We start from the raw sequence: 10,373 nt of genomic DNA, 5'->3' as shown, positions 1-10,373 counted from the left end.
GAATGAGTTGGCAGTAGACGAATTGGCAATTTACCATGAAAAGTACACGCACAGTGTAGCATGCAATGCAGAAGGGTCATCTCCATTAAAGCAAAGCAAAAATTCTTTATAAATATTCCTTCATGGGGAATTCAATACTACTTAATTGCAATTACAGGTTTTGTCATCAGAAAAATATATGGGGGGGGGGGGGCAATACTGCCCCGAAATGCTCAAAAGAGCCATGGAAAATGACCATCCGATTGTAATTTTTTGCATAGTCAGCCTCCACACTTTCAGCTATTAGCGGTATATTAATACCCAGGGTAGCCATTTCAGTTCCGAAAACTGTTCTCCCAGTGGGCCCTGCTATTATTACCCCTGCTTTAGCTGGGCTGCCTAGGTTCTCAAGCATTCAAGGAATTAATCCTGCCAGGTACCCATTCACCTCACCTGGGTCGAGTGCAGCACAGTGTGGATAAATTTCCTACTGAAGGAAAACACGCCATGGCTAGGATTCGAACCCACGACCCTCTGTTTGAAAGGCAAGAGTCAGAACCACTAGACTATGATGCGCCCACAGCTCAGACCCCTCCCCATTCAAGCATCATCATCTGTAAAGTGAACAACTTAACATGTATATCACACACATTGTATGATATTTTGTAATGCAAACAAGTATTGTATGAAAGTCCGGAGGTAAGTCAAATTTGTACATGTAGTACACATACATGTATGTCATTGAGATGTGGGTAATCGGGTAGTATGTGGTGGTAATGAGAGATTTTGGCCTGCTATGACTTCTGACTTTAATTGGGGAGCACTAATGCTGTAGCTGATGATGATGCTGATGATGCTACTGATGATGCTGATGATGATGATGATCCACAGCATTTATATTGCGCCATATTTCTGTTAAAAAACATAGGCGCAGGCTCATCCAATTAAAGCTACATGTAATTACTACACATCTGCTGAAATACAGCAAATCATGTGTAGCACTGCATTCAAAACATCAAACATAATTTCAGATTTAATTAACAAAAACTAATGTAATTGAAATTTAGCTTTAATGTTCTATTTCCAAATGAGTTGTGTGTGATGCCTTTTATAATGTAATTTTTATATCAGGGAAACATGACCTGCATGTGATGGGAAGTGAATCTGTTAATTTCTAGGAGAATGAACAAAATTATCATCAATCAAATTATTTTGTTTGCTTCATGTTCATACACTCTGTAAAGGCAGAATTCGTCATTTGCATTTTTTTTGCTCTGTTGTTACTTGATATAGCGTTCAAAGTGCGATGGTTTTCAAGTTACAATTGGCCAAAAGGGTAGGGGGTATGTTGGAAGCTGTGCCTTATATGTCTCTTGTTGGAAATTGTGCTGTGCTACATGTAGTCTTCTGTCTTCTTTCAAGACACTCTTGTTATTTCTTTTTAATACACCCATTTCCCCTCCACAGCTTTGGTAGGACGAAATTTTTGGGGCTACACTCTGTTAAAGGTCAAGTCCACCTCAGAAAAATGTTGATTTGAATCAATAGACAAAAATCAGACAAGCAAAATGCTGAAAATTTCATCAAAATCGGATGTTAAATAAGAAAGTTATGACATTTCAATTTTTTTTCACAAAATAGTTATATGAACGAGCTAGTTACATCTAAATGAGAGAGTTGATGATGTCACTCACTCACTATTTCTTTTGTTTTTTATTGTTTGAATTATGCAATATTTTAATTTTTACGATTTTGACAATTAGGACCTCCTTGCCTGAACCACGATGTTAAAATAATGGAATTCCACGCGTTCAGGGAGGAATGAAACTTCATTTCACATGACAATGACGAGAAAATCAAAATATATCATATTTCATATATAATAAAATACAAAAGAAATAGTGAGTGAGTGATGTCATCAGTTCCCTCATTTGCATACCAACCAAGATGTGCATATAACTGTTTTGTGAAATGAAGCGAAACTTTAAAATGTCATAACTTTCTTATTTTACATCCGATTTTGAAGATATTTTCAGCGTTATGCTTGTTGGATTTTTCTCTTTTGATTCAAATCAAGTTTTTGATGGGGTGGACTTGTCCTTTAAATTGAAAGTTTCCCCGGGATGGTACTTTCAATCCTGAGGGACGCTATGTCAGGGCTTTGTAGGCTGCCATTTCATTGTTTGCCTATGTACGCTGTGGCCAAGTGGATTAGTCTTTGGACTTTGAATCAGAGGGTCGTGGGTTCAAACCCCAGCCATGACGTAGTTTCCTTCAGCAAGAAATTAAATTCACATTGTGCTGCACTCGACCCAGGTGAGGTAAATGGTACATGTACCTAGTAGGAATTGCATGTGCGCTGTATTAAGGATTACAGTCACTCTAAAAAAAGTTGGGCAACATACTGTCCACACAGGAAATGGTTAACTTTACCCAAATCTGGGTAGTTTTAAACCAACACTGTAGTTTTCACCTATAAAATGCAAACACAAAAAATCAATAGTTGGGCAGAATTTCAACCAAAATTTGTGTAGACAGAAGATTCCCCAGTACTATTTGTAAAAGTTTTGCTCAACTTTTTAAAAATGTACGATCTCCAAGCTAAAGCCGGGGTAATAATGTCCAAGTCCTGTGGAAGCGCATAGAGACGTAATAATCACAATGTGATATGCGCTATACAATAATTTTTTAAAATTATTTTTATTTTTATTAAATGGGCTATAAAATGATAATAATACTATTACCGGTAGTCAGCTTTTGTATAGCGCATAACACATAACAAAATACTTGTATGTCTCTATGCGCTTCAGAAAATAAAGGAAAAGATAAGATGTATTGGTGAGGTCACTTTGTTGAGGTTAGACCCAATTTAAAAAGGTTTTAAGGGCTGACAAAATGACATTTAAACCAAATAGTAGACGAACTGGGATTAGACCATGGTGGATGAGACCAAATAAATAGTAGACAAAGCGGGTGTAGATAATGATAATAATAATAGTCAGTTCTTGTATAGCGCATAACACATTTATGAATAACGTCTCTATGCGCTTCCAAAGGACTTGGATATTATTACCCTGGCTGTAGCTCAAACAGCCAGATCAATCTCACTATCGCAATCATAATAATACACTGTCCCACGTGTGCCTATCTGTGTTGGCGATTTTCAGTGTGATCGTATTTCAGCTTAGATTTGATGATTTCACAAAGTTCAGTTTATGTAACTGTACCAGATCTAGATCCACGATGATATAGTAATACTTAACCTTGGTTTTACAGACTATCTCACGAAATTAGTGTTTTACTGCAACTACTATCATTTAGCTTTAAACCAAATAGTAGACGAACTGGGATTAGACCATGTTGGATGAGACCAAATAAATAGTAGACAAAGCGGGTGTAGATCAATCTCACTGTCGCAATCAATTGATTTTAAATGTTTGATTTTGCAGAATGATCTTGCAAATGCACCTTTAGCATCTAATGTACACATTTACTTTTGTTTTTACCACGGGTGAAGAATGGCATGAACGCATTGTGGTAGACTGTGTAATAAAACTGTGTTCCAGACAAGAAATTGTTCGAATCCAGCACAGATGCTGGTATCTTTGTCAAATGTCTAGTGTTTGGTCTCCCTACATATAGTCGGCCTATTCTACACTTTGTCCCTCTTTCTCACTGTTTCTCCTCTCCCCTCCTTCCCTCCCCCCTCCCTCTCTCTCATCCTCTATTTCTCCTCTCGTTCTCTCTATTTACAGGCCTATATTATCTCTCTTTCCCTTTCTCTCTTTCTCTTTCTCTTTCCCTTTCTCCATTTTCTTTCCTCTCAATTCGGCTGTGGCCTACCGTCATCTGATATTAGATTAGGAGAGGTTTTGGATTGTTTAATTGAGTTTGGGAATCTTGGTTCCAACAGTAATTTAGCCGTGACCTTGGGCTTCCTCTCGGCATTTGCGTTAAACCGTCCAGAGTCTTCAAAAGCAACGGTGTAAAATCAATGATGTTCTGTCTCGCTTGACAAGCTGCATGTTGAATTATTGCGACATGTTCAAATAATCTTCTTCTACTATACCCCTTTCCCAATTACAATGTAGATCCTTTTATGGCCTGGTGAAGAGATGGTTATACATGTATTCAACTCTGGTGAGAAAGGGGTTCACAGAGATTCGGCCGCACAAATCCGAAGGTCACACACACACACGGAAGCATGTGTGTGCATTTGTGCAAGGTGGTTTGGCCAGCTTAACTCTAGAGTAACCCTGGATTTAGGTAGTGGGAAAGGGTTAGGCCTATAAAAAGTCTTATGGTCACTGTTTTTCTAAAATTCTAATGAACTTTTGACAAAAATAAAAACTAGCCTAATTGATTTGAAATTATTGTTTACTTCTTGTATTAGACATGAAGACTTATATAGCAAACTGTTACAAGCAAACCTTAGCCCCCAAATTGATAATAATTCTTCAAATTAATTGATAACTTATTGATTGCTGCACCTTGACGGAGAGAATCTGTTGTAAATTAGCAAACAAATTTGGTCATGAACAGATTAAAAGCAACATATCTGTTAAAGAGTGATATAATTTATTGTGTGAGTGACATTTCTGCTATCTCTGTTAATATTTTTGTTTAATAACTTTATTTGTCCCTTAAATAACATCATATGCATGTAACTCGTTTAACTAAAACATGACTCGAAATAAGCATGAATAAAAACCAGAACATAAATTAATACTGTAACTAAAATAATACCCCTATAGCATATTATGATATAGACATCATTCACATCTAAAATAACAAACAATCATCATGCATCTCAATTATGAGAGTAATTTAGAGAAATATCATTTATACAGTATTTGGAGTGACAAAAATCCTTCATTCTTCTTGAATGATAAAATATTGTTTCAAAGTTGTATATTTGAAGTTCAGAAAACTTCCTCGCGATGTAGTTTTCAAGATCGCTTTGCCTCGTTAAACTGGTTTTAGCGTGAGGATGCAACCGTTCTCCTGGAAGCCGTCTTCGCACATTTTGAGCGCGCTACTTCACACACTGGTGTGTGGAACGTCTACGCTGCGGTTTCTAATTTCGCATGAAACGTGTCACCCCCACTGAGACTGTTCCCATAGCAACAAGACCACGTTGCATGTGGTTTTGAAAACCACTCTCGGCTGATCAAATGGGAACGCTAGCTAGCAAGTGATCTTACATGTATGTTATAAACATGGCATGTTTCGTAAGAAAAATATTGCTTGAATATCAATGTATATATATAGTCAGTTGATACATTTCAGGGGAGCATTATGAAATGGCAGTTTTGCTCTGAGCCAATCAAGATGCAGTAACTGATTGTTTCATGAAATGCCCCCGGTTTTAATGCCTTCTTCGGAATAATACATGTAATTGTACTCCCACCTTTTTTTTCAATGATTCTGATCACGATAATCACTCTTTAAATTTTCATGCAATCTAAACTTCCAAATTTATGCAATTGTTTGACAAAGAAAAATGTGAATACAAAAGACTCTTACAAGATAATGTTATTGAAATAATTATTGTCGCTGGCAACTGGCTGAATTATTATGGAGACTAAGCCTAATGGAGACTAACAATAAAGAACAGCGCACTTCATGTTGAGTGTAATATCTTATTCGCTGGAATACAAGTAATAAAATTCTTCATACAATGCCAGATTTTAGAACGTACAGATCTATATAATAATAATAATAATATGGAGCTTTTATATAGCGCTTTACAATACAGTTTCTAAGCGCTTTACAATTTAAAGGTATTGTTTAACTTTGTGAGCAGCCGATTTAAAAAAATTTCAAACCAAGATAAAACATGTGTACAAGTGCATGTATTAGAACTAATAAACCCTGAAAACAACCATTATTGAAAATGAAAAGCTAGAACTACAAGGCAAACCCCGATTTTGTAAATAGGCGTCTTATAGACGCCTAAATAGTACACATAAGTGTATGGGATGAAATTAAGATGGTGTTTTCGGTAACTTTATATTTCAATTTTTGAAGCACTAAATAATCATTTTCGAACGCAATTTTTTCTGGGCTTCATTTTTGTAACATATCACAGACACAGACAAGTGTGACCTTCTAGCTCAGATTTTTAAAAAGTCAAACCAATGTTAACCAATCACTTTAAACAGAACGTAAATAAAACAAGTACAAAAAATAGAAACAAAGTATGAATATAAGTGTATAATAAGAGGTAATGAATGCCAATCCTTTAAACAACAAATCAATAAATTTACATGACCTTGAACTTGATACTTAGCAAATAATATACCACAGTAGGCATATAATGCCTGTATGATTATCCAATTCATATATTACATCAGTCATATGGTCTATTGAACTCTATTCTGTGCAATAACTTTATACTTCATATTCCCCTATGTGCCAGAGTATCTGTATATTTCATGTACTGTACAGCGTACATTACATGTAGCTTGCATTGGGTGCATGATATGTACAGCGTATGTTCAAGGTCGTTATTGTGATCAAGCGTGTGTAGATGGAAAATGATTTGACGAGTCTGCCTTCCAATTTTGGCGTGGGAGGCGGGTTGGTTATCGCATTATGAGGAGTACTCCGGATGAACCCATGTGAAGGCAATATTACCAAGCTATTGCATGCTCTACTGTGATATATTTATTTGCTAAGTATCAAGTTCAAGGTCATGTACATTATCATATGATTATTCAGATCTATATGTACCCCACCATGAAAAATACATTGGGGAAGAGGAAAGTAGTGCCTACTTTGATGAACCCACTTTAAGGCAATATATCTGTGCTATACCATGATATATCATATGCTATCAGGTTCAAGGTCATAAAAATTAACATAGGCATATTCAGACCTACCCTGTCATGAGAAATACAGCAGGGAAGCGCTAGGAGAAGTAGGGCCTACCCATTTTAAGGCAATATATCTGTGCTATTCCCTGCTTATTCCATGATATTATCATTTGCCATCAGGTTCAAGGTCATGAGCATTATCATAGGCATATTCAGACCAACCCCATCACGAAAAATACAGCAGGGAAGCGCTAGGAGAAGTAGGGCCTACCCATTTTAAGGCAATATATCTGCTATTCCCTGCTTATTCCATGATATTATCATTTGCCATCAGGTTCAAGGTCATGAACATTATCATAGGCATATTCAGACCAACCCCATCACGAAAAAATACCTCAGAGAAGCTCTTGGGGAAGGGCCCCCATATGCAGGCATTATTACCTTGATATACCATGCTCAACCATGCAATATCATTTCTTATCAGGTTCAAGGTCTTGAACATTACAATATGGTTTCATCACTATTTTTGTCCAACACGTTGTCAGATCTGACAACTTTCCTTGATTGTGATTGGCTATGAACCACCATGGTAACTGTCGGATAAAACTGGACTTGTCCGACAAGTGTTTTCATTTAACGCTCCCCAGATCTACCCCAATATTATAATTATGGGGGGGGGGGGGAATGCTTTCATGAAAGACATCAGCACTCTGACTGTTGAAATAGGTGGTTTCAAACCGCCTCGATCTCAAGAATTCTTGTTAAATTACAATAATTTTTTAAGGCCAAAAAATACCCGATAATTATTCCTGCATCCACACCACCCCATGAAATACCCTTCAGGAAAAGTTCTTGAAAATACGAGCATGCGCAGTTAGGTCTGATAAGCAGGCAAGGCGCGAGATTCAAAATCGCTAGCTTAGCAGCCACCCACGGCACCTGCGCCCAACTACATGCTGGGCTAAGATCATTCCCGTAATTTGCTTTCACACTGCCAAAATACCTGTGTTCTTGGAAAAATCCCCTGCGATAGTTCACGTAATTTTGACAAATACATGTACCTACTATTTTAATATTTTCTTTCGAGGATATTATGCGTAATTTTCTTTCACACTGCCAAAATTACCTGGTAAATTTTGATCTTGGTAGATCATATCCTGATCAGAAAATACCTGGAACTGACGAACTTGAGGTGGTCTGAAACTATGGAAGTACTTGCATGTTTACTTTTCTTCACAAAGTAACAAAGTATGCTGAAAAATAAATCATTAAAAATGTTCAAGTTTGAACATCGAACAAACCTTTCATTTCCTTCTGACTGTAATAAATCATGATAGAATTGCACCGATAGGTAATGAGCAGGTAAGATTTATTTGCGATTAATGTCTGTTGTACATGATGCTTTTCTGCAATTTTGATTCATTATTTAGCCTGGGCCCCCGTCTTACAGAGAGTTACGAGTACCCATCAATCTCAGGTATATGGAAATGCATCAATGTCATAATTTTTTCTCTAGGAAATTTGCTCATTGTCATTTGAAAACAAAGAGAAGCATACTGAATTGTCAACAAAACATTGAATATATGAATATGGTCATTCATAAAAGATATTTTGAACAAATATGTATTTTTAGATGTTGATGTGGCTGGCTTTCCAAAGTTGCGATTGATCAGATCAATTATTACTCTTTGTAAGACGGGCCCCTGGACTTCTAAGAATGAGCTGAATGAGATTTTAACGTTCAAGGTCATGCATTATGAATGCAGCGAACCTCGCCTCTTTCAAACCAGCATCATAAAACATCATGATTTATTCTAGGGTCCCCACTCGCTCCCTCTGCCCTCCCTCCCTCTTCCCTCGCTTGGCTTTGGTGCCGTTCATTGGAGCAGAAAAGCCCTTTCGTCTGGGATGCAAATCTGTATGAAGTTCAAGGTCACGCGATCCCGGCCTCATCTAATTGCTCGAGAAGCTTCCTCTATTCTTCAGCCCAATATCAAACCTATGGGGTGCGGTGAGGGGCGGAAAAATGGGATATTCATAAATTTAGTTTTCCAGTATTAAACTGAATAGTACTCTGCTAGTATTTTCTACTTTTCTCTACAATGTACCTTTCCAGGGGGCCCTTTTCATAAAGCAGTAGTAATGAAAAAAAATGCACTTTTCTTATAAAAACTAATACAAGTTCACTATCAGCCAATCAAATTGAAGGATTTCAGTAGCTTTAAACTATTATTGCAAAGTTATTACATGGATATTTATACAAGTAGTTTTTTCAATGGAGGGGCCCTGATTCTTAAAGCCACATGTTGCTGGTTATTGTCCTTTATGTGCAAAGAACAATTTCTGCAAGCTGAAAGCTATGCTGATCATCATTTTTGCTTACATGTACTTTTCAAGAATTGAAGATGATCTTCAATTCTTGAGGATCTGAAAAGGTGTGCTTCAATTTTAATAGGTACAACCTATCCTCTTCTAAGATTCCTTGTCATGTGTTTGCTTCTCTACTCCATCAACTTGTAGTATAACACTCGTCCTGTATAACCACCCACCCTTCTTTGTAAAAGGATGCCTCAACTACGATGAATTACATCAAACCTCATCAATGAATGCAGGCTCTTTGGACGATGATCACCTCGGTTCACCCCTCCAAATCGTCCCCATCACTCGTCTTTTACACGTTTAGTGTGTGTTCACACGTGACACCAGGCTGAATGAATGATCACTTCGGTCCACCCCTCCAAATCGTCCCCATCACTCGTCTTTTACACGTTTAGTGTGTGTTCATTTGTGAATTTAGCCTCCTCTTCAGTCTGGACACCTCCATGAATCGTCCCCATCACTTGCCTTTTACTCGTCCTAGACACCGTTCTCACTACCTTCCTAAAACTAGTTTAGTGGAAACTAGTGTAACGTGTAATGAGAACGGTCAAAGCGATCTTGGAAGCGATCTTCCAAACCTGTTCATAAAACCACCTCGCGATGTAGTTTTGAAGATCGCTTTGCCTTGTTAAACTGGTTTTAGCGTAAGTTAGGACACAACTGTTATTCGCACATTCATGCTACTCCAAACACTGTGTGTAGAATGCCTACGCTGCGGTTTCGAATTTTGCGCGAAATGTGTCACCCCACTGAGAGCGTTCCCATAGCAACAAGATCGCTTTACGCGAAGTGATTTTGAAAACCACTTTCGGGTGATCAAATGAGAACGCTAGCAAAGCGATCTTCCTTTCTGGTTTCCTCAACCGGTTTCCAGTAAACTAGTTTTAAAAAGCATAGTGAGAACGGTTTCTTTATGTTGTGTTCATATGTGAAAAGAGGCTTGCTGGATGATAACCTCAGTCCATCCCTCATCATATCACTTGTTTTTACACGTTTTAGTTGTGTTCATACGTGAACCAGGCTTGCTGAAAATGATAACCTTAGTCCAGTCAACCCTACTCGTCATCAAATCACTAGTCTTTTACACGTTTTAGTTGTGTTCATACATGAAACCAGGCTTGCTGAAAATGATAACCTTAGTCCAGTCAACCCTACTCATCATCAAATCACTTGTCTTTTACACGTTTTAGTTGTGTT

Source organism: Lytechinus pictus, unplaced genomic scaffold, assembly GCF_037042905.1.
Source record: "Lytechinus pictus isolate F3 Inbred unplaced genomic scaffold, Lp3.0 scaffold_20, whole genome shotgun sequence".
NCBI lineage: Eukaryota > Metazoa > Echinodermata > Echinoidea > Temnopleuroida > Toxopneustidae > Lytechinus > Lytechinus pictus.
Note: the sequence above shows the minus strand (reverse complement) of the source record.